The following is a 19,795-nucleotide window of genomic DNA, read 5'->3' on the forward strand; positions in this document are numbered from 1 at the left end:
CTTGAGCACCCTTCAAACCATTATATAAAGCTGAAGGGTCCAAATAACTAAAACCAGTTGTGCAAGTTCAGAGATCTCAACCTCTTCTGCTACAGACTGGCAGGAGTCTGCCCCTTAGGTGGGGGAAGGGAGGGGGGAAGGGAGGGGGGAAGGGAGGGGGGGAAAAGCCCAGAACACTGCCTAATGTTTGATTGTACACAAAGCTACAAAATTCTGATTGTACTGGCACACAGACATACAAAATTAACTTGCAGGTAACTTAAAATCTGTCATGATTTGAAGAAAAATTATTTATCTTCATAAGAATTCTGATAAGCAGCCAGACTGGAACATTCTTTCAGCAAAATTTGTTTGCTCCTATACTGAATGAACTTGGAAAAGAAAACACCTGATCCAGCAGGTACCAACATCCAGAGAAGTTCACACTGCCACAGTTGGCTCTGCTGCTGGTTCAGAGAAAGCACAGCAATGAAACTCAGGTAAAGTTCTCTCACACAGCTGCAAGTATCTACATAATTGACACAGATTTTGCTACAGGGGAAATGCATTTGAAAAAAGAAACTTTCAGCTGTACTGTGTCAACAGGCAAGGCCATCTTTCTTAAAGTTTAAACTAGTCACCTTAAAAAATGCAAAGAAAGTCAGTCTACTTGGTGGCCCTTAAGTCTTTTCCAATAGGAGGGACATGCTTCTGAAAATATTTTTTTCTCTCTTTCCTTTTTAAAAATTAATTATCTAATGCTTCCCATCATCAGATACATTCAATTGCTTTCTGTAGCTTTCTGATTTGGTCAGAATTTCAGAGGCTAGGTAGCTACCTAAAATAGTTCTTTAAAGTCTAAGTTGTTGTAGGAAAAATGTCAAAAAAGTTACATTTTGGACATCTTTAAAAAGCCACCTCCTCATTTCATAAATTCAGGAAGTGCAGCCTCTGTGTGGAGTATCTTCTGCTATCCTTACAAAAGTTCAGATGAACTTGGTCCAGTTTGGAACTCCTAAAGAAAAATACCTTTCAGTTCATTATCCTAATAGTCTTTTGAGATTTTATTTGTGAAGGTCTCTGAAGAATCATACTGAGCTTTTTTTGGCTGTCACAGCAATCAGTCCTGACCAAATGCATGTACCCCATGTCTGGGAAGTGACTGAGCACCCTCCCTACAACCACAGCTACACCAGTGTGATGAGTGACATCCTTGTTATGCTCAGAAGTAACAAAGGTATTCAGATACAGAAGAAGCCAAGCTTTAGCCCAGTATGGATACCTCAACTCCTCTTGAGTCTTAACAAAAAGTCACAGTCAAAATACCGGTGCTGGCAGGAGTCTGGAGATACTGCAGAGCCGATGGGACAGGAAAGGAGGAGGAACAAGGGCATGATTCTGGAGCTGACACGTGTCAGGGCTGTCTCATAGGACCCCCCTCAATCCCCTAATTAACTTGGGACAATTCTGGCTCCCATGCTCTGCACAGCTTATTGCAGCCCAGAAATGTACTTGAAAGAAAAATCTTGCTGAGGGTACAGAATGCAGACGGTCTCCAGGGTACCCCACAAAAAACAAAACAAAACAAAAAACTGCCATGTCCAGATCAGAAATTTGCAAGAATTGGCTCAATTTGGACAGATTTTCATGTAAAATTAAAACAATACTGCTCAGCCAGAGGCTTCCCACAGACAAATTTCATGTAAATGTTCCAGTTCAGAGGTGCACTATAATATTTCAAAGTAGGGACTGACATTTAAAAAATGGCACAATTATTCTAGTTCTGTTTCTGAAAACAGATGAAGAATTTTGGCAAAAAGCTTTAAACAAAATTAAACTCAAGGCAAAGAAAAGGCTTAAAGTATTTTGATCCAGGAGATTAGAGATCAGGAAAGTTATAAATGATTGAATATATACCATCTCTTAAATTTTTTCCAACACTTCCTATTATCTATGGAAGAAACAGATGAAGGAAGAACACCACTGGGAACAATGACTTGTGTGAACTCCCATTTTCACTTAAGCAGCAATGCTCTTTGTTACAGAAGTTTACAGCTGCATAACAAAATAGGATGCTTTGTCAATGATACAAAATCAAACCATTCAAATTGTCCATTCTGACTCTGCAAACTGCTGGGTGAACAGCTGGACACTCTAAGAGTTATCTGTGTGATTACCAATGTCAGGTTCAGTGAAATGACAGCACGGGATGGAGCCAGCAAATACAAACAAAACATGATACTATCTTCCTTCCTAAAAATTCCAATTGCTTGTTTACTCATTGTGAGCAGGTAACATTAACACTCTATACCATCTTATTTTTCCTGAAAAAATCTGAAGGCAAATCAGAGTGACCTTTGCAAGCCTCAGAGACAGACTCAACTGGAAGACTTCACAGCCTTGATCTCAAACAATGTCATGCTCCATCCTAAGAGCGTGAACAAGTGAAGCAACATGGGCATATACAAAGACAATATTCTCTTAAGTTAATACTGACTGTAGAGGACTTTTAGGCCTACAGTAAACAGGAGATAAGTACATAAGGACAAGATAAGCCACTCAAAGAGTCTCAAGAGGGGAAAAACCCCACCTCAATTGTAAGAAAATACACAAGGAGAGTTTTTCCTTCACTCTTCTGATTCTCTTACAAACAGTCCCAGACATGCTATTTAAATTCCAATCATATATAAGTAAAACCAGAAACAGCCATGGCCATTAACTCTTTACATCCAGTTACCATTGTTCAACTCCCACTATGGGCAATTGTAAGCTATTTGAAGTATCATGACACCAGAACTACCTGCACCCAGCTAAAACTGCAATACCTTTGAACACAGATACGTTTGGTACAAAGTTACCTTTGTCTAATTACTCTTTGTTGTTGTTGTTGGGGATTTTTGTAGCTGATTTGCTCTATAGAGTATTTCAGTTGAGAGGTACCTAAAATAATCACCTGCTCCACCTGGCTGACCAATTCTGGGCTGACCAAGTTAAAGCACTTCTTAATGGCAATGTCCAAACACCTCTGAAACACTGTCAGGCTTGGGGCATCGACCACCTCCCTAGGGTGCCTGTTCCAGTGTTTGAAGAAATGCTTCCCAATGTTCAGTCTGAACTTGCCCTGGAGCAGCTTTGAACCATTCCCACACATCCCATCTCTGGATCCCAGAGAGAAAAGCTCAGCACCTCCCTCTCCACTTCCCTTCCTCAGGGAGCTGTAGAGAGCAATGAGGTCATGCTCAGCCTCCTTTTCTCCAAACCAGAGAAGCCCAAAGCCCTTGGCTGCTCCTCACCAGACACTGCTTCCAGGCCTCGCACCAGCTTTGTTGCCCATCTCTGCATGCAAGGACTTAACATATTCCCACAACAGATTTCCATGGTCATATGTCCTTTCTACCTGATGACAAGGGAGGAAGATACAAAAGCAGAAATAATTCTTTTACCAGGCTGACACTGTGTTACAGCCCAGGGATCACACACAAGTTTGGCACCACAGCACCTGTGGTTGTGCTACTGCCAACACACTGCCAACTTCAGCTCGGCAAAGATGACACAGAACTCCACTTCCCTCACTTCATGATATGTTCCTTTGCTGTTGCTCCTGACCAAGGAGGCTCAAGTCTATCTTTTTTCTGTCTACTCCCACACAACAAGCAGAGTGCATAATACACAGTTTACCCCTGTGTGCTTGACTCCTGCACACACAGGACAGGTATGCTTGTGCAAAGCCTTTTGAGTAGCGACTTTCTACACATACTTATTTGAGCCCAAGGCTCAGCTCCTGCTTAGAGGCATCACTTCCCTTTGGAGCTAAATACAGGGTTCAACTCCAAAATTAGTAAAAAGACAAAATACACATGCAAAGCTAAATGAGTAGAAAACAAAGATTAGGAGTACTGGATTCAGCTACACTTAAAGGATTTGCAAACAGTGCTATACTGGTAGGCCCACCTAGTGAGATTTTGTAATAGAGAGATACCTCTGTACATTGACATTCTTTTCCAGATTTGGCTTTCATCACTGTTCCAAATCAAAGACCAGAATATTTTCATATGTAGCTGCATCTGTAACACCACAATTCCTATATACAAATCACAAGGGTTTCCAACAGCAAAGACCAAGACTATTTTCCCATGCTAACAACAAATTCCTCTATGTTTGCAAAATGCTTCCCTTTGGATCATTTCTTATTGCAATACTATGATGTTTTTATAGAAGAATTGTGCATCCTGGGTATAAGGAAAACTTACAGTGATTAATGAAACCACAGAACTAAACATCCTTCAGAAGAGAGGCATCAGCTGAGTACTCTCACACGCAGCTGAATGACTGAAGTATGTCATCCTGCTGCCTCAGAGCACCACTGCTGCATCTTCAGCCCCTCCAGACTGGAGGAAGGCACAAAAACAAGCAAGGCAGAAGAGAAGAAGTTCTGTTAGGTATGTCATCCATGATGTCAGCATATACTTAAATCAACAACTGCTAACTTACTGTCCTCTCTGAATTCAGAATAACTTGAAAAAAGACAGGGTACCATGCTTTAGAGATGACGACCTTATTGTTGACAGGAAGCCTGGCTGTAGAAGGTTTTAAAAATATCTCAACATCAATTTGCTCGTTAGAGTGAAAACTAAAATACTTGCAGAGAATTGCTATCTATTTTACAGGTGAACTGTACTCCAGTAACTTTCTCACCAAATTAAATCAGTTTTATACTTCTTTGGGCAACAGCTCGCACTACATCTACAAATTACCTAGGTAACAGAGTTTTGAAAACCTTACTAGCACCTACTCCTATATTTGCCTTTGGCAGAACAAAGTTTTTGACTCATTTTTACGTTCAATTAATCCACAGTCACATTCTTCATAAAAAGACTTCTGGAAAAACTCAACTTGCTGGAAACAGTAACTGTAATTACTGACCCTCTTGAAGTCAGCCAAAATTAAATTGCAAAGTAGATTTTCTGGCATTCCAGCTATAACTTAATAGGATGAAGAAAAGCAAGTCTATGAGTAAAAGAAGAAACCAAGCCCAGCAGTTGTGAGAACCCAGAAAATGAGATACAAGTGGTGAGTTTATAGGGGAAAACTGAGAATGGACCCTGAACATTCTCCTTATAGATTTGTACTGCATAACAAAAAGGGTAAAATTTCTGTTTTGCTCATCTTCTGTCAAAAAAAAGCATTATTATTAAAAAAGAGAAATACAACTTGTTGAAATTTCATAGTAAAGAATAAATCATAAAAACAGTATGGCATTTTCTCTCCTTACATAACATTATTCTCTTCTCTCTACAGTTTTCAGGTTTGTTTTAGTTACTGCTCTCTGCAATTATGAACAACGTAAAACCAAAAATCGCGCTGTCTCTGTATTTCTCGGGAAAACAGAAAACACCACTGCAGGTGTCTCATTAGGAAACTTGTGTGAAATTACACATGCTACTGTCAATGAAACTGTCAAATCAAGATTCTTTTCACTTATTACAGGCTTTAAAGTAAGTAGAAGGATTACACATTCCTCAACCATGCACAGATATACTATTAGTGTGCCATATTAACTTTATTAGCATTGAGACAATTGGTTTATCATGGTGCAAAATTTATGAACATTTCATATTTGACTAATGCTTTAAAAATATAGAATTCATGTGCTATGTAGACATTCTGCAGTTTTTGCTTCTACTGAATTATTTGCATAACAGAAATAAAAAAGTTTCATAATGTGATAATTTTTAAGCCTACAAGCAAGAACTTCCAGGACTAAAACCTAAATAATTTCTATCTTAAAAACCATTTCCAAAATAAGGTGAAGATTTGCAGTTACTGCTATCTATTGTCATCTATGACACTCCAGGAGAATATTTTCTACCCACATAAGTTATTGCTGAAAAAGGGCTGTAAAGTTCCTATAGAGCACACTAGCAACAGGGATTTCCACATGTACTTAAATATAGATACTGTCAAAGAGACAAGCAATGGTACATTGCTATTTTTTTCCATTCTTAAAATTCTGATCAAAAGTAGTTGTGAAAAAAGCTAAACATCAGTCACCAAAAAAATACAACAGTGATCATCAAATATGGGGAAGGGACAAACCAAAAAACACTCAAAGCAAGAACATTTCAAACTTTCAAGCTGCTTAAGAAATCAGGTTCTGACCTGAAAGCAAGTGTAAGTTCAATCAACAAAAAGTCAGTTTTTCCTGAATTATACAGAACTACAGAACACAATTTTTTCCCAAAACTAGTGCCATACTGAATCTAAGTCCAAACCTTGATCTAAGATACAAGATGCCTACCACTATTTCAGACACCGGTTGCTCTACTGGTCTGGGTCTGGACCTTAAGGCATCAAACCTCGTTTATTTTGTTCACAACTGTTGGACAAATATCAAAATAGAAAATTTTTTCAACACAGTGGTCATTAGTCCCCTAAATCCTAGGTCCTATGCTAAATCCTCTAACAAATGCTTCAGACCCCAAGGAATTTGAGAAAACAAAATCCTACCATCTGCACATGAGAAATGATACTGGGCAACACAAACTCTTGAGGCAAAACAGCTCTCTCACTTCTCACAGCACAACTATTTGAATATTATAAAAATTAAAACTCCTGACTGATTCTCAGGTTTTATCTTTTTAGTTCCAGTAAAGGGAAATAGGAGATCATCAGGTCAATCTGCAAGTCTGTGTGTTTATTAAAATAAATATTGCTAGAATACAATTCAATAAAAATACCTCTTTAATGTAGACTACTGTGTAGATTAAGTGAATTTGGAAATAATTTAACTGAGACATGAAAAAACCACAGAAGACTTAAAAGAATTTAATTTGGAATTGTCATACTGGAAGACTAATTGCTAAGTTATCTTTCTCATAAAGAACAAGAAATGGATTTTCTTTCTCAAATAGATTAAGTGAATAGGGGTTAAAAAAAAAAAAATCAGTATTTCTACAACTTTACCAGTGCACATTATGCTAAGTGTCAAGTATAAAGCCAGATTTTCTGAAAAAGACCATTTCAAACATTCTCAACTAAAGAGAACTAAGTTATGGAAAGAAACCACCAATTACAATGTTATAATCCAGATGGGACAGAATTTGTTAACTGCCAAACCAGGCTATATTCTAATCATGTCAGCAAATACTAACAGGCAGATGACACACTCCTGAAATACAGTAATGGGATGTAACATAAGACCATTACAGGGTACACCTAATAAAAAACCTGGCTAGCCAATACATGCTGCTCAGCAGAGAATACAAGAACAGGTGAACTATTTTTTAACATAGTTGTCATATCCTCTTCCAGGGTCAGCACTCTGCAGTTCAGCATTTTTAGACCCAGAAGTAGTATTGTGTATTCTCCAAGATATACAATCAATACTTTTAATCTCATAATTTAAATATAAATTATAACACAATCTGTTTTACATCTGTAAGAACCAGAGCTCCTGCGGTCAAAGTTCTTGCTTCCATATATAAGTTTACCAGATCTTAAGAAAAATAAGTATGAGGAATCTATTTGGTGGACAAACCACACATATTTTTGAAGATAAAGTTGGTTTGAGACTGAAACTTTAAATCTGACATATTCCAATCTACCATCACTGTGACAATCTGAATTAAGGTCTCAATGTACTATGAACAATAAAATTAATGCAAAAATCAAAGATCAGGTTTGTTGCCAAAGTTTTGGATCATGTCAAATGTCCAAATGAGTTAAACTGCTGGCAAGAACCTGCCAAAATACCCAGTGAGCTACTGGCAGCAGAAACGTGACTCACTGGATTCAAGAGAGTTTTCTTACAATAAGAGTGTGCCTGTATGAGACAGACTTAAGAGATAACAAGTCACTGCAGTCTGAAGGGACAACATAACACCATCACCCCTCTGTACCCCCCCACCCTGTCACACCCCCCAGAGTTGGTCTCCCTTAACCCACTACCAACTAAAAAAAAGAGAAAGTGTGGATTAAAAGAACTGGTTGAATAAAAATGGAGAAACTGTGTCAGAGAATCTGGGAACTTCAAGTGGGTAATAACACAAGTGCAATTTAAGACAGGTCAAACAGAAGCTTTATTAACTATGATCACAGCAAGAGAACATTGAGAGCATCTTTCCTGGTTCTCTGTCAAGCAATTGCTGAGACCCAAACCATACATTGTTTCAGAAAAAAGCAACGAAAAGCAATCCTATCAACGTTAACAAAGCCAGGTACTCTCCCCTGGGAGGGATGGACTCCGTAAGTCTGTTGCTAAACAGGTACAATTCTAATGAGGACTCAGGCAGTAAACAACATGACAATATGGAGATGGCTCATGGTGGAGCCTACAGGGATGGCTGGTACTATCCTATCTGAGATGCAAAGTTTGAAACAATCTGACTGCTAGCTTTTGGTTGAAAGGAATGTTCTTCGAGTAAAGATAACCCCTTAGCCAGACGTCTCAATCTTAACCATTAATGGTTTTACCACCACAACTCTTTGACAGCTTAAAAACACATTGGTACCTTCCTCTTCCAAGCCACGAGTAAGACGAACAAATGAGAAATCATACCTGCCAAGTCAAAAACACTGCAAGATACAACTCAATAGAAAGTTTAATTATTGAGCAAATTTTAAATTTAAAAAAATATATTTTGATAAAATCGATGAGTTAGTGCACTAGTGGAGTGATTAAAGTATCTCCTTCGCAGATCCAAATATAAAAGTTCCCCCACACCAAAGTTTAGTAATAGGTACTTTTTCCACAAGTAAATGTGTCAGTAAATCAAACAGTGCTGCACACATCTTGCTGCAAAACCAAAAACCCAAGGTACAGAGGCAAAGTATGTAGTTTGATATAAAAACAGATGTACCGAAGCAGATGAAATCCTAAGTATCAGGAGTTAAAGACATCTTGGAGGTAGACAGTTCCTGTTCAAGTTCTTTTCAAGAAACAGGGTCTACTCCATTAAACATATTCATCCTTAGTTAGGCTAGTTCCATGAAGAAAATTAAGTCAAACTGGCATAAGCACTACTACAAGCTAAATTTTTGTTATAAGAGGCCAAAAGTCTAAGAGATTATCTTGATCAGTTTTTATCAGAGCCTTGATCAAGCCTAATTCATTCAACTGCAGTCCTTTAGTCTCTACTAGTCTAATGGGAATATTAGGTAGTAAGCACCAGACATTTTTTATCCCAGAATTACAATTCTTAATCCTATGATTGACATTTGAGTCCTGAGCAATGAGGCCCAAGTTATTTCATTTGGGAGCCAGGCTGACTGTTGAATTACTATTAGAATTCATTCTGCTAAGGAGGAACAAAAATATATCAGATTTAGTATTGCAGAAAAATTATTTTTGATTGTTCCTACTCCACTTCAATTTTTAAGCAACACCTCAAATTTCACCTCTGTAAATGTGTTCCAGTCCGAAATCACTGAAGCACTTACAAACACTGTAAAAGTTTCTGCCTCTAACAAACTGGCGCTCACTATAGGTATTCCAATACAATAGCATCTTAAGGAATGCTCCATACACCTACAACAGCAGTGAAAATATTTCTTGTAAAAACCTTTACACAGAGTAGTTATGTACTGCACTGAAATTGCTATTATTCTGCTGCAACAAAAAGAAAACCAAATTCCTGACCTCTTTGACTCTTCATCTACTGTAAAGAGTCAAACTTTCTCAAGAAAGGAGTACTGGTTTAAATACTTCAGTTGATAATACGTAATCAAGTAGTCTCTAGTTAGCCCTGAACACACCGTATATGGCTACATAAAGAAAATACTTCAGAGTCCTCAAGAAGTATTACTTATCTGGGCCAGCCTCCATCTCCCCCTCCTTCTTATCCCAATCTTTCATAGATAGGCTTTAAATGTTTTGCAGCTGTCCAACATTAACGCTGAAGAATTCAACAACCACGGCACTATAAAAACACAGGGTGAAAAGCAACTACGTTCAGGATCTGTTACAGAGCTCGAAGAGGTTCCTGACTGCAAACTTCTTCAGCAAAATCTGGATAAGGTCCTGAAAGCAGATAAACCTGTAAATTATTCCTTCTTCCTTCCAGATAATTCTTCAAGTGAGTGCCTACCATATAACTAGTGCAGACTATGCATAACTGCATTGAGTTTTAGCCAACCTCTCTCACAGCCAAAAATATCAACCACCACCACTGCACACATTTTCTTACTGAGATTTTCAGAAGGTCTGCATAATCTTGTAACTACAAAGTTAGTGAGCCATTTCATATTTCCTGAAACTAAACTGCACATCAGATGATTCACCAATTAGTGTATTCATGAAGCTTTAAGAACCAATCAAAATTTCATTTTTGTTGAAAAATTTAACAGAAATGTCCAGCTGTATGCATGGAGAGAGCATGTGGGCTCTTCTCCTTTATTTAACTTAACTAACAACTACGTTAGCTGGTGAAAAATATTCAGTGTGTCAAAGTTAATTTATCAAGCTGACAAAGTATAAGGGCTCCAGAAGGTATAGCATACATTTACTAAATTTTAAATACAACATTTTAACCAGATATAGCTCAAAGATTAAAATAAGCTGTCCAACAACCAAACCACACAAATACATATCAGTCCAGGGCACTTCTTATTCAATGGAGCAATTGCATGCTTGTTTCAAACTAATGCATAGGTCAGCATATCAGAAAAGCTGATCATCCTTCAGACCTCAAACCCCATAAATCAAAATGTGATTTTTTAAACTAGGTGGATATCTCTGGAAGATAGAGAGCTTGTCAGTACAACGCAGGCCATGATCAGATGGAGAGGAGGCACTGCATGTTGCTCAACACAACCAAACTCCTTACCTCCCAGAAGCCTCTAGGCACAAATACCACAAGGTAAAACTAAGTGCTAATTTCCCCCTAAGGTTGAAACTAGGAAGCAGAGCTCTTGGGGAAACAAGGCAAGGAAATCAGCCTAAAGTAGACAGTTATTCAATAATTACTTAACTAGCCAACCTATTCCAATACTTTGGAATAAAAATCAGTATTTTAGGAGTTTATGATGGAGCCTTTACATCAAAAGTTCTTTCATCTACAAAATCAAGAAAGTGCGATTTAGTAAACAAAATGGTATCCTGTTTAAATTTTACATTTGTTTTCACTATTTGAGCAATAAATAAAATACCACCAGTTCAACTAAATTTTAAGAATAGATAAAATTGCTTTAAGGAAGTTACAGGGAGTGATCTGAATCCATGAAGTATCTATCAAAAACTGAGCTATTTTGCAGGACACTATCACAGGATGAGGTGCTTTACAACTATTAACAAAAACCATCACTATTGATTGATTAGACTAAAATCCATCTCTAAACAGAATGAATGAACCCCAGAAATGCATACTATACCATCTTGGGTTATAAGTCCATCATGGAAACATCTAATTTGAAGAACAGTCAGTCATCTCTCTAGAACCTTGCTGCAGTGTGACAGGTTTCACATGTTTCAAAGAAGACTTAAAAATCCCTTTCTGCTTGAACACAGTTGATTTCTAGTCCCTCGCATTTGCTCCCTCTTTCTTAGATGTACCTGCCATCATTAAAAGAGCAACAGAAGAGAAATTCTAGATATTCCTACAAGGGCTAACCCAGACATTTTTCCAATGCTTTCATACACATGAAGTCATGTCAAGCTACTGCTACCCAACTGTCTGAGTTCACCACCTGATTTGTATTGCTAATGCAAACCTGAAAACCAGAGCAGAGGCAGGACATTTAGACCAACTGGAAAATCAGAACAGATTTCATCAGCTCAGTCCACCAGGTCTCAAAATTGGTTTGTTTTCTCTGTTTCTGTAGTTTGCTTTGGACTGACAAATAATTCACACAAGAAGTATAGCTAATTCACTCTGCCATATTTAGTCATGTATGAAAACGTAAAGAATTGAATCTATTCTGACAGAAACTCTATTGCTAAGGTGATCACCTCAATATGAGGTCCATATGAGTATCTTGGTTTACAGACTGACAACTGAATGAAGTAGGAGGTTGCTAACTTGGAAACTTGCCTCCTTTCAAATGTTTCACTGCAGCAAACTCATCAGCTGAGGATATTCAAGGTAACAGGGGTTATGCTCAGGCTGAGAGCTGCATGAGATCTTCAGCAGGAAGCCTCTAATGGCACAAACTTGCATGACGCAAGGTCTTGAGGTGTATGGATCACACTTCAAGATTTCTATGGATGTAACGTTCCCAAATAATACTGGAATTAGCTCCAGGTGAAAAAGCATCTTTGGTTTGTGTGGTATGGCCAGGGATCACATCTCACAGAATGGGATATGGTGCCATATGATGAACAGCATAAAATGTATCGCTTACCATCAGAAACAGTGCAGAAAACTTCAACAAGCTTTACAGGAGAGGGAAAAAAATAAAAGAAGGGAGCATTCCATAAGTATTCAGGGAATGGAAACAGATATGTACATGCTGGGTTCATAAGACCACATCACCAGATGAAACAAATATTCAGAGACAGAAACGTATTCCATAGGATTAATCTACTGTGATTCAGTGCAAGTATTGAAGTACAAAGTTAACAACAAGAGCAAAAATAACTCGATTTACTGTTCCTACAATTCCAAGAAATCATTCACAACTTCGAGTCAGATGCTTATAAAGACCACTTGCAAACTTTTATGAGCGCTCACGAGGGAAGACGGCCTGATACTTAACGCACGCCCCTCCGCAGAAGGGGTTAACAGGAGGCTGGACGCCCTGAGGGCTCCTTAGTGGTCATTCTGCCGGGTGATTTCCATACGGACAAACCGTGCGTGCAAACTCGGACACAGGAGACCGCCGACCACCCCGCTGCTCCTGCACCAGCCCCACGATCACCCCAGGTGCCGACACCGGGCACCCCCGTCCGCCCGGGGGCAGGTTCGAGCACAGCACCCGGGGCTCCGCTGCGAACCCTCCGCGGAGCGGCTGGGACCGAACGGAACCGCCCCCCCACACCGCTCCCCGCCTCCCCCGCCCCAGGCGCCCTTCTCCCGGCCGCGGGTACAGCCGAGTCCTCGCCGCCCCTTCCCCCGGCTCCCTCGGGCCGGAACACGGCGGCAGCTTCCCCCTCCCTCCCGCACGGAGCCGCGGCCTCGGCGGGCGGCAGAGGGGCCGCGGCCGCCCGTGGCCGCCGGGGGGCGAGCGGCGCAGGCAGGTCCCGCCCGCCGCGCCCGCGCCCCGACCGGAGGCAGCACCTACCGCTGCGCCGTCCCGGCGGGGGCAGCGGCGCCTCAGCGCCGTCCCGGCGGGGGCAGCTCCCGCAGCATCCCCGGCCCGGGCCCGCCGCCGGTGCCGCTCCCGGAGCGACCGGACCGAGCCCCCTCCCTCCCTCCCTCCGCCCAATGTAAAATAGTTCCCCGGGCCCCGGAGCGGAGACACCGGGAGCGACACCTCGGCGGCCAATGAGAGCCGGCCTGGCCCCCCGCGGCGCCAATGGGAGCGGCGGGTTGGCGGGGGCGGAGCGTCGCCCAGCCAACCGGGCCACGGCGCTCGCACTGACCCGCTAGGCTGTCTCCGGTGGCCTCCATTGACCACCATCTTGGAGACGGGCGCGATGCCCGCGCCGGGAATGGGCTGGCCGGCCGGCCGCCATCTTGGGTCCGGGCGGAGTCACGTGCGGGGGCGGGCGGCGGGGAAGGGGCGGCCGAGCGGAGCCCCCGCCCCGCCCCGCCGGGAGCCGGAATTCCCCGTGACAGCCGGCGTCTGAGGCGGAACGGGAACGGCGGTGGGAAGCTGGCTTCTCACCGTACCGCTCCCGAGGAGGCCGGATGCTGCGCAGGCAGGGACCGCCCCGGCACTGCGCCTGCAGGCGTCAGGCGGCTCCTTGCACGCCGCAGGGAGCAGGAAAAGCTTACGCGTGGAGACCCTTGGAGACACGTCGGTATTGTTGGGAGTAATACTCCATTCGAAGCAGTTTCCTCTCCCTTCCTCCGTATAATGGAGAATAAATCCATGGCTTGGCCTAAGTGCAGGTGAAGTAACATCCGATCACGTCGGGCAAAGGAATCGCTCTTTGCTGCAGAAGCGCAAAAAGACGGCTGCTATTCCAAGTAACAACACATCGCATCTTCCTGTATCTGGGAGACTCACTGGGACACTACAGTGCAGAGGGTGGACACTTAGATGAGAAAAGATGCATATACGTCAGGCTCGGAGGGAAGGGTCCATGGGTTTAGTCTGCTGAAAGGCAGCAGCAAGCAGAGAATGGCAGGAGCCCGTTCTCTTGGCATCTTTCTCAGAGGCTTTTGAGCAGGAGACAGTCTGTGCTCAACAAGCTTGCAGGCGGTGCTAAAGCAGGAACAGTGAGCGCTGAAGGACAGAGCTGCCATTTAAATGGATCTAGACCGGTTGGGTGAATGACCTGACAGGAAGTCTGTAAAACTCAGCAAGGACAAATACAAGGAAATTTGACAAGTCCTGCACTTGGGAAGGAACAGGCCTCTGCAACAGTACAAGGTGGGGACTGATGGGCTGTGGAGCAGCTTTGCAGGAAAGGATGTGGGGTCTCGTTGGACAGCATGTTGGACAGCACTGTGTCCTGGCAGCGAAGGCAGCCAAGAGCATCCCAGGTCATACCACTGGAAGCATAGCCAGTAGGCCAAAGAAAGTGTTTATTTATTTCTGCTCAGCTATTTGTGAAATAGTGTATCCAGTTTGGGGTCCCAAAATGCAAGGAAAATCTCAACAAACTAAAACAAGTTCAGTGGAAGCCACCAAGTGCTCCAGGGAAAGGTGCAGCACTTGCCCTGTGAGCAGAATCTGAGCTAACCACCTGCATTAACTTGAAGAAGAGACAGCTTAAAATACTTCAGCATACAGGACACAGCCTGGCATATACATTACCAGCAAAAAAACCCAAAGGTGAAATAATACACTATATAAACAATTCTGCACCTTGGAAAAGGATGAAAAATATAATGAAACATACATAACTGATGTTAGTTGCATTCAAAATGATACTGATGAGGCCAATGTATGAATTTACAGTTCTGGAACAGGGTAGCACTCATGAAGGATTCATGTGCACCCCACACAAATGCAGCTAATTTGCCACTTGGCAGTCCTGCGTAAACAGTGCAAGAAAGAATGTGTTAACAGGTAGCAACAACAGGCAAAATAAATACAGAGCCAGCATAGCCAGGATCTGCTTAACAGTTCAGCATAGGGAAATGCAAAGTCCTGCACCTGGGGAGCAGCAGCCCTAGGTGCCCGTATATGCAGGGGGCTGTCCCAGCAGCTTTGTGGGAAGAATAACAGTATTCAGGGCTGCATGTTGCCAGCAGGTTGAGAGTTGATTCTGCTTCTCTCCTCAGCACTAGTGAGGCTGAACCTGCTAAGCTCCCCAGTACAAGGGAGATACAAAGCTACTGGAGAGGGTTCAACAGAGGGTCGCTAAGGTATTAGGGGATTGGCGCACCTCTCCTGTGAAGAGGGGCTGGAGGAGATGGGGCTGTTCTGGCTGGAGAAGAGAGGGCTTAGAAGAGGATCTTATTGATGTGTATAAATACCTGAAGGGAAGATACAAAGAGGATGAAGCCAGGGGTTAAACCACAACAGTCTTTTCTGCAGTTATCCAACACTGACTCCACTTGTATAAAAATTCCATAAGTCAGTTTTAACCTCAACTTTCAGGCTGTTTCACTTTTTAATTAATTCTGTAGCAAATGGTAGCCTTTTCATTTCCAGTATGCAGTAAAACTTTTTATGCTAGATACCTAAAACTTATCAGAAGTATAAAGTTTTAGTAACATAAACCCTCAGATTTGCTACATCTCTTTATATTTGTAGAGTGGGTCCTCTTGATGTTACCATTTTTGTCAGGATTAAGGTTCAGCCAACAGTTTTCATCTAATGAAAACACCTACCTGAAAATTCTGGCCTGCTACTAGGGCAAAGAATTTATAACTGGCTGGAGGGAAATAATCAACTGCTTTGTTTCATTTTGAAGATCTGATGATAGGATTGAGGAAAAGAAAGGAAATAGGCTGCTACATGCTATAAACAAGAAGAAAAATTCCTAATACCAGCAGAACTAGGCTGTGGGCAGAGCTCAGCAGGATGGAGACTGTGCAGCTGGTGGTTATCATGCCCGGGCTTCACCAACCTGACCCACACAGCTGTAAGCCATACTTTGATTTTGTGAGGAAGCATTGATGTAAGGGACCAGCTCTGAGCCCTCAAAGCATGACGGAACTTGCTGTGCCTTTTCTGTACTAATGTGTTGGGCATATGAAGAGCTCTGTCAGTAAGACTGAGAAGGATATGAGAAAGCCATGGACTGTTGTGGGTGCTCCAAACTATGAGGCTGCAATGAGCTTATTGGAAGAAATCAGATCACCTCCTTTCTCAGGATGTGCACACACCCTTGAATGATAAGCAATTCCCTGGGGAAATTTCTGGGCAGCCCCTTCTTTTGTAAGGCAATTAATTTTCCTGGTGGAGGGCAATGATCTGTGCATTGTAGGAGGACAAGGGGATGCTGTGAGGAAATTCACTTGGAAGAAGGTGATCAGAGGCTGGAAACAGAGCCGGCTTCTACCTCCCACAGTGGCTTGCTTTCATCTTTCAGTGTTTATTTCCCAGGCATGCTGCCAGCCCGGGGTGTGTGCTGCCAACAATGCAGCGCTGCGGGGCACAGTGCCCTCAGTTTGCCACTCCTGGGTGACACTGCCCACTTTCTGTGCTATGGGCCACCGTGGTTGCTTCACCAGCCCCGAGCTGCCACATTAACCAGGGTTCCTTAGCCCATATGTGCTGGGTCATTGCTGCCCTGTGTGTCCCTGGCTGATCCTGCTTCTGTGTTGCAAATTGTTTGACCCTGGCAACCTCTGCAGCTCTGGACCCAAGCACTCTCTCCCACTCCCTTGTCCAGAGTTTATCCTCTCTGCAGCCTAGAGCAATTCTGAGAAAGCAAATGCAGGCATAAACCTTAAATACAACTTTTTTATTCCAGTTTAATAAGTTTGATGAAGTTAGTCAATGTACATGTTCTCCCCTCACTCCTAACAGCATCAGCCACATACCAAACCTCAGTGTCAGGGCTTGTAAAACTGAATTGGAGCTCAGCGAGGCAAAAGAGCAGTTTTCAGTTCTGGTTGATGTGGCAAGCAGCCTTTTCTGCAGACCCAGCATCGTGCCCAGAAATCTGTGTGTCTGTGGAACTGAGGTGCAACTACAATGGTAGGAATTTCCTGTGCTAGGGTGCTTTTTCTAGGCCATGGTGACAAACAGCCAGAGGATTGCCCATAGGAATCAGAGAAGTCATTAGAAGTGTGAAGACTCATTGCTGCCTTCTTACTTCCAGTCTTTTTCCATTCAGAGTGAGATGAATGGCAGCCTGGCAGAGAAGAATAATTAGTGATGGAAAACCTAATATAATAGCAAGGAAAGAGAGCAGGAATAAAACAATAAGCACTTTCATTATCCTGCTGAGGAAATCTTGGTGTCTGTGTATAAATCCTGTCAGCAAAGGATACCTTGAAGCAAAAGGCTGATGAGCATGTACTAGATAAACAACAAGATTTAGCAAGAGGGACTTGCAATAGGGACAGAGACCTCTGCAAAGCAAAAGTGGGCAATCGTGGGAAAGGTAGAGCAAATGCAGGGTCTTGTCTGGTGTCTAATCTAACAAAAATAATCCCAACACGGCACAGCTTCAGGATTAAGAATGGAGGAATCCTCATCAGCAGGCCAGCCAGCTCCTGCTGGGCACCTTCACCTACCAAGTACTTTGCCCTCACTGACCTCTGGCAGTTTTGCTTGCATGTAAAATCAGTCACAGCATGGTGACCTGTTTGTTCACAAGCAGATTTATGTTCATTTTGCAGGACCAGAAGTTCTATCTTGTCTAATAAATAGAAGGCAAAGTTGCACTTAAAAATGCAAGAACCTCAGGTATCAGAAGAAAAATATATTTTTGAAATGTTCACCTGAACATCCAGCACACCTGCCCTTTCTTTGAAGGGCAGTCCCTTGCCAGGGACTGCCCTTCAAAGAAAAGGCAAGGCTGGTAACGTGACTGGACCGAGCTGGACAATATAGGTCCAAGTATTTTTAATCTGGGCTAACTGAACATGACTAGAAATAGAGAGGCATGAAATCAGGATTCCCCAGTGTAATCACTTTGGTGGAGGAGGAGCTCAGAAGGGGCTGGTTACTTGCTTTCCAGTCCTTTGCTTTCCTCTGCCTCCCCCACTGCAGCTGAGCTGGGGAAAAGACCTAGAAGCCTTTCTGATTTTTTTGGAAGCTGAGTCATTTGGGTGGATGAAATAAGAACATCTATGATGCTCCTTTCTCCATTGTTCTGTACTTTGAATAAGCATTGACATCAAGGCTGAAACATAAACTTTCTGATTTGTTTGCAGGTTCCCCACTTTGCATAGGTGTTAATAGTGACTCCTCCTGCGAGAAAAAGGACAGCTAGGCTCCATGACAGCTTCAGGCAGGCACAACACATGCAGTGACATTGAAAAGTACTCTGACATGTCCAAGCACCACCCAAGACTGTAGTATGCATTCTTCATCTTTCTTTTACTGAGTAATACAAAGCAACTGCTAGAACCGGTCCCTAGCCTACCATCTTTTGCTTGTTTGTTTGTTCATTAAGTAACTTCCAATCATCTCAAGAGTTGAGAAGTCTGTTCTTGCAGGTGCAAGGAAGGTATAATTTTAAAATATTTTCCTTTGAAATGGATTTATTTGTGATCTAATCTGGTTCTCTGTTACTAATTCATGAATTGGCATGCTTTTGTCACAAGTAAACAGTATCTACCATGGTCTTAAAATGACAGGGTCTAAAGGTTTTGAGAGGGAGCTCGACCATTTGCAGAAAATTAGTGCTTAGCATTTTCTGAAAACCAGGTCCATCTTCAAGGTATTTCAAACTGAATACATAAAAGCCGAGAAACCTCAAATCATTAGTTACTTTTGAAAATTTTAGCCAGGGAACATTTTTTAGTGCTGGTCGTGGAATCATTAATTATCACTGCATAGAATGTAATAACAAAGCAGAGCTCCCCAATGAATGAAAGCAAGCCACTTCTCTTCTAGCTTTTCTTTTTTAAATTTTTTTACAGCAATAATAAAACATATTATTACGCACTTCCAACCATGAATGTTCTCCAAAGCAATTTGATATTAAACTCCAAATCATCTGTCTGGATGAGTTTTTACAGATTGTTACAGCAGAGCAAGCCAGGAATGATATTAGAGTGCTTGAGGCACAGTGCTGTTTCATGGAAAACAAGGAACAATTAAAAATTTAAAGAGTCCCAAAATTCCTTTTCTCAAAGGGGATTTGTGGAACTGCTGAGATTAGAGCCATTCCTATTCAAGCAGCTGTATTCCTGAGGAGATCTTTGTTTGTGCCTGTTTAGTCTGAAAGATCTGGTTTATTTCACCAGGGCAGAATACTAATGTGAGCTGGTGGTTCTGTTCTCTGCACTTGTTTCGTTTTCCTTCCTTTCTTCTGCAGCAATGCATTTGCACAAATTTTCAGGCTACAGCAACAGTAGGAAGAGGTTGGATTGAAGCCTAATTACACCACCCAGATGCATGCCAGACTTGTATTTTCAGTGCTTTGTCCCTCTGACTGTCCACTGTACTGCAGGATTGGCAGACCATACCTTCCATGATTCAAGATGGAAGACTGCTTTTCAGCACTTATAAGAGCAATTTTAATCTGCAGAGATTACCATTAGTTAGAGAGAGGTGAAGCAAAATTGCATGTGCCATCTGACACCAGCATCAACAGGGCTGTGTTACACCAACCAAGGTTTTTTACCGAACAACCTACAAAATT

The 19,795-nt window shown here is 42.1% G+C and overlaps 1 protein-coding gene and 1 long non-coding RNA gene across 4 annotated transcripts in view; one reads left to right on the forward strand and one right to left on the reverse strand.

Moving 5' to 3' along the window:
- The window catches only part of SOCS5 (suppressor of cytokine signaling 5), a 33,563-nt gene extending 20,252 nt beyond the window's left edge, over window positions 1-13,311 (reverse strand). Inside the window, exon 1 of the mRNA XM_053972866.1 lies at window positions 13,195-13,311. The gene's annotated coding sequence lies outside the window, so the exon portion shown is untranslated. The remainder of the gene's footprint in view (window positions 1-13,194) is intronic.
- A 321-nt stretch (window positions 13,312-13,632) lies between these two features.
- Window positions 13,633-19,537, forward strand: LOC128804749 (uncharacterized). Of its 3 annotated transcripts, XR_008436178.1 has the most exons (3): window positions 13,633-17,175; window positions 18,360-18,503; window positions 19,071-19,537. It is a non-coding gene; the product is annotated as an uncharacterized LOC128804749 (long non-coding RNA). The 3 variants fall into 3 exon arrangements; XR_008436179.1 differs by lacking the exon at window positions 19,071-19,537 and having other exon boundaries at window positions 18,360-18,571; XR_008436180.1 differs by lacking the exon at window positions 19,071-19,537 and having other exon boundaries at window positions 13,633-16,114; window positions 18,360-18,571.
- Window positions 19,538-19,795: the final 258 nt, after the last annotated feature.

Source organism: Vidua macroura, chromosome 3 (genome assembly GCF_024509145.1).
Source record: "Vidua macroura isolate BioBank_ID:100142 chromosome 3, ASM2450914v1, whole genome shotgun sequence".
Lineage (NCBI taxonomy): Eukaryota > Metazoa > Chordata > Aves > Passeriformes > Viduidae > Vidua > Vidua macroura.